This window comes from Salvelinus sp. IW2-2015, unplaced genomic scaffold (genome assembly GCF_002910315.2).
Source record: "Salvelinus sp. IW2-2015 unplaced genomic scaffold, ASM291031v2 Un_scaffold1745, whole genome shotgun sequence".
Lineage (NCBI taxonomy): Eukaryota > Metazoa > Chordata > Actinopteri > Salmoniformes > Salmonidae > Salvelinus > Salvelinus sp. IW2-2015.
In genome coordinates this window covers 14707-20267 of record NW_019943127.1, presented here as the reverse complement: position 1 = coordinate 20267, position 5561 = coordinate 14707, and the positions used below count along the sequence as shown (strand labels likewise).

Below are 5561 nucleotides of genomic sequence, written 5' to 3'. Positions count from 1 at the left end.
ATGTTGAAATGAAGAAAGGAAGAAACAATACCAGAAAAAATAAAGCACCTTAGTCCAAAAAAACTAAGCTCAAATTTCTATGATTGATGAAAAAACATATTGAAAATACCAGGAAAATAACCCACTTTTCCATTTAAAAACTAAGCCCTCTCTAATCATGGGAAAAAAAAAAAAAAAAAAAAAAAAAAAAAAAAAAAAAAACAGAATCAGAAAAATATAATTTTTTCATAAGCACCTTTCTTTTTTTCACAAAAAATAAAAAAAAAAAAAAAAAACGAAAGACGCCACGCTCTCAAAATCATGTAGTTTGAAAAATACAGAGAAGAAGAAATTAAGCACCTTTTTTTTTCAAAAAAAAAAAAAACAAGACTTCCAAAATCATGCTTTTGTTTTTGAAAACAGAAAAAGAAATAATAAACACTCTATTTCCAAAGTTCAGTTAATACTATTGTGCCTTTCTGCTGCCTCTTATTTTTCTGATATGTTATCATTTCTAACCCAAATACATTGATTTTTTTGCATCTTGTTTATTAGATTCTATACTATATCTTTAAGTGCTCTACAAGCCAAACCTTCACAGTGTTTGACCCTCTTGGATACTGTGTACTTTGGGGGAAAGTGCTACTGGTGTTCCAATACTATCTATTCTCTAGTGCCCTCTTTCTTACTCAGCCACAATGTGCATCTTTCACGACTTCCCATTCTGACTTGTGGACTTGGATGAAGAGGACGCGGAAAGTGCTCTGTCTGATACTGTCTACTATGTTCTTACTTTGTTCCTCTTTACAGTCCATTTAAAGCTTTCACCTTATTTTTATTCTCCCTGGACTTCCTGTCTTTGTGTACTTTTTTTGTTGGGAAGCTGAAAGAAAAAGAAATGATGAGTAGACACTATAGTTTTGATGAAAGATAATTACTGATTGAATCTAATATGAACAGGACCAACTCTATACAGTTCCAATAGTCTTGACTCAACATAATTCGCCGCTGGACCTGTGAATCTTTGCCGACTTTCGCTTATAACATAGGGGAAAAGTGCCTTGATGTCTACTATCCTATTGCCTCTACACCAACGCCTTCACCATTCCCCTTGACTTGTGACTTTCTAATTTCGGGGAAAGGCGCTTTGTGTCTATCATTCTATTGCCTCTACAGCCCAAAAGCACTCAAGTTTCCTCCTGACTTCCTGTTGTGAGTCGTTGGGTGAAAGTGCGCTGTTCGGGTTGTGTGTTTCTGACTATTCATTGTGTGCGTCTCGAGATGTCGACTGATACAGCCGCCAGAGAGTGTGCGTGCTGCTTATTCACAGTTCCCCTCTGACATTTAGTGATCTTCGTTGATTAGACTTAATTGTAGGAATAATGCCTACAGTAGGATTACGTAGATCTACTATTCTACTGCCTCTACAGCCAAAGCCTTCACATTCCCCTGACTGTGACTTTGGGAAAGTGCCTGGTCTACTATTCTATTGCCTCTACAGCCAAAGCCTTCACAGTTCCCTCTGACTGTGACTTTGGGGAAAGTGCCTGGCTACTATTCTATTGCCTCACAGCCAAAGCCTTCACAGTTTCCCCCTGACTTGTGACTTTGGGGAAAGTGCCTGGTCTACCTATTCTATTTGCCTCTACAAGCCAAAGCCTTCACAGTTCCTCCTGACTTGTGACTTTGGGGAAAGTGCCTGGTCTACTATTCTATTGTCCTCTACAGCCAAAGCCTTTCACAGTCCCTCCTGACTTGTGACTTTGGGGAAAGTGCCTGGTCTACTATTCTATTGCCTCTACAGCCAAAGCCTTCACAGTTCCCTCTGACTTGTGACTTTGGGGAAAGTGCCTGGTCTACTATTCTATAGCCTCCACAGCCAAAGCCTTCACAGTTCCCTGACTTGTGACTTTGGGGAAAGTGCCTGGTCTACTATTCTACTGCATATACAGCCAAAGCCTTCACAGTTCCCCCTGACTTGTGACTTTGGGGAAAGTGCCTGGTCTACCATTCTATTGTCTCTACAGCCAAAGCCTTCACAGTTCCCCTTCACTTCTTTCCATCAGGAACTGATACAGATCTGCTGTCTATTTGATCACTCTGTTGTCACAGAGAATATTCCCGTGTAGCAGGAAATGCCAATTCTAGTGGTTTAAAAAGGCTTCTAAAGTTTGTAATTTCCACTTTAACATTTCAAACTTGATTTGCCCTCACGAAAACTATATCAACCCCTACGACAACCAAAATGTTGTTAATTATAATCTACATGTCCTGCTGCTCCAGTGTTATTTTCCCTGCTGTGAGAAGCTGGGTCAAATTAACCTGTTACAGATGCGCTCTGGGAAAGTGCAAACCTGATTATTAAGTGCAGTGCAGCGGCTGTGTTTAGACTTTTGACCATCACATCAGCTCTGAAAAAGATATGATTGGTCAAATGAACATTTAGTGTAAAAAAGATCAGAATTGGGCTGCCTGTCTAAACACAGCCAACTAGGCTCTATTACAATAAACCCGTTTAACTTGTTCTGGGTGTCTGCTGCTTCAGTGTAGTACACACATTCACCACAGACAGACCCAACCCAGTGCATCCATTTCTTAGTCCATGTTAGACAGATAACTGCTGCTCTCAGTCGTTGTTTAAAAAAGGCGTTTGAATGAAAAACCGGTGTAGCAAGGTGTCTGCCTTCAATCCATTTTAGAATAAGTCTGTAACGTAACAAAATGTGGAAAAATCAAGGGGTCTGAATACTTTCCAAATGCACTGTATATCCTTTCCCCATCACCTGGAGGCGCCGCCTTCTCTGTTTTTTGTTTGTTTGTTAGTTAGTGTATGAACAAACAATGAGGAAGTGATTGGTACATCAGTCAGTCTGCTACTGTATGAGATCAGCAGGTAGGACCAGGTTTGTGTAGGTCTGTCCATGCGTTGACCTGGTGAGTGATACTGTATGAGATCAGCAGGGAGAACCAGGTTTGTGTAGGTCTGTCCATGCGTTGACCTGGTGAGTGATACTGTATGAGATCAGCAGGGAGGACCCAGGTTTGTGTAGGTCTGTCCATGCGTTGACCTGGGTGAGTGATACTGTATGAGATCAGCAGATAGGACCAGGTTTGTGTAAGTCTGTCCATGCGTTGACCTGGTGAGTGATACTGTTTGTGGTGGTAGCTATCAGCCGTGAGTAGGTGCAGCGGTCATAAGCCACAGGGGAAACCTGGAAGAGGTTTCCACTGGGGGGTCAGTAGGCCGGATGCCCAGGTGTTTCATACACAGTCCCAGATACACATCCTCTATGTAGACGGCTTTAACATGCCTGGACACCTCCACCAGCTTCCTGGGGAGGTCTAAGGTGAAGACATAGCCCAGGCCCAGAGCGTAAGGTGGATATACCGGTTCAGGAACACCTCGATTGGAAGATACCATTTGGAGTTGGTCTCTTAGAACGGCGGCCGATTGGGCCACTAGTCCAGTCTGGTAGTTCTGCTTTGGAGCGTGAAGCAGCATGTTGACCAAGGTGTTCACATTGAGGAACATGTCTGAGTCGATCTTCATGGCGTAGGAGGCGTTGGGGCAGCGAGAGCTCAGCCACTCCATCATCACCATGGTCTTGATGGTCAGGTTTTGTAGCTGTCTATGAAGTCGCTCTGCAGCAGATGCTGGTGCTCTTTGCTCTCCTGCAGCACCTTCTCCTGGAGCTGCTCTGTCTCCTCTCCACTGGACAGTCCCAGCAGGAAGAACAGACGAACCTCTTTGCCCAGTACCTGCCTCTCACTGCCCCAAGTACTGCGGACGGCATCACGAGCGTCCCTGTTATAGGGCGCCACTGGCACCATCAGAACCAGGAAGGGGTTCTGCTCCCGGCATMTCTCTGGCTCATCCAGGATGAAGATGTACTCTGATGGGTATTCTACATGGTACGGTCCTGGGGACACATACGGAGGAGGAGGAGTGGCCAGAATCGTAACTGACATGTTTCCTGCTGGATTGGTTGTTGAAGGTGAGATGCAGTCTTTGAGGTCAACTACCAGGATGACCACAATCATCATCACGACCAGGAACAGAAACAGGCGGCTGGTGCGAAAGCAGCGTCTCTTTTTGAGTTGTGTCCTGTCTGCCTCCTGCTGGCTATCATCAGTACTGCTGAAACACAAGGTTGAGATAAAATACAACTACTGTCAGTGTCTGACCACTGTTTCTCTAATTGATTCACTACTCCATACATTGGTTTAAATTCACAATGCAAGTTAATGTATTTTATATAGTTTGTATGATATAAGATGTTTTTTTTTTTTTTCTTTTTACATATGAACTATGTTCACTTCATCATACTGTATACAACCAATCAACATCGTACACTAGATTTGATTTGAATATTCAGTGTTTAGAAGAGAAGCCCCCCCCACTTTGGCTCACCATTGTTTAGCGATGAGGGGCTGGGCATCATGGGCGTCAGGTGGGGGGCGCTGGGTCCAGAAGTTGTGGCAGACCCCCATCATGCACTTGGGTTAGATTGTAGCAAAGAGGGTGTATAAAGGTCTGACAGAGATATGATAATCTACCGACTTGAGGCTCAGAATGTCAGCTCTCTGAATGTCAACGACTATTTAAAAAAAAAAGGGCTTTATTACGTTTCAGATAAATGAAGACGCCGTTTACCGTTGTCCATTTACCTTGGTCACCGTTCCAGGCTCTGCTTAAAGGGGTGGTTCTCCCATAAACACCAATTGCGATAGTAGCTGGGTCTGTTCTGCTTGTTTCGCTGACTGCAAATGAACCAGGAAAAAGAGCCAGTGAGATGTATCGCTTTCTCTGTCTGTCTCTGGTTGTAGGTTGATTGGCAGTGGGTGGAGCATAGGTGGGAGGGCTGCTGTCTGACTTTATGGGCCTCAGCATGTCAGTAATTCAGCTGCTTTCTCTGTGGTTTCCTGTGTTGTTGCCATCACTTTCATGGGAGCCACTTTTTTTCTGTCAGTTATGTGTCATGAAGTGTTACAAACAGAAAGTAAGTATGACTTTTAAGACCTTGAACTAATGTCAACAAGTACTTATCACTGTCAATGTCCACATTTACAACCACCTGTCACCTGTGTGTGTCTGAGAGAGAGAAAGAGATCAGAAGAAGGTGCGGGATATATAATATATTTTAACTTCTGTCATGAAAGTTTATATTATGATTTCAGAAATATTAGCTATCATACTTTTCTGATTATTTTAAGAACAACATCTGTCGAAGTCTTCCAATACATTGCCTGTAGTCCGTTTTAATATTTTTCCACAAACCAACGTTCAACGATGTCAAGGTTTTGGCAAACTGTTCGGGTTTTGGTCACTAGAGTTCCCATTCACCTGTTTGTACCTTTTGTTTTTCTTGCTCTAATTATGTTTCACCTGTTAGGTCATTCCCTATAGTATTATAAACCCTGTGTTCCTCGAGTTCCCTTGCTCAGTTTTGTAAGTAGCACCCAGCCTCAGCCCCAAGCCTTGTTCTTTACAGATATTTCGTTTATTGATTTTCCAGAGGTTCTCTGTTTATTCCTTGCTGTATATTTTGAGTAGTCTTTGAGATGTTTTTTCCCCTGCTGTT

At 42.8% G+C, this 5561-nt stretch overlaps 1 pseudogene; it reads right to left on the bottom strand.

The window, feature by feature from the left end:
- Nucleotides 1-2477: 2477 nt before the first annotated feature.
- LOC112071849 (beta-1,3-galactosyltransferase 1-like) lies at nt 2478-4988 on the bottom strand (annotated as a pseudogene).
- Between the last annotated feature and the right edge of the window lie 573 nt (nt 4989-5561).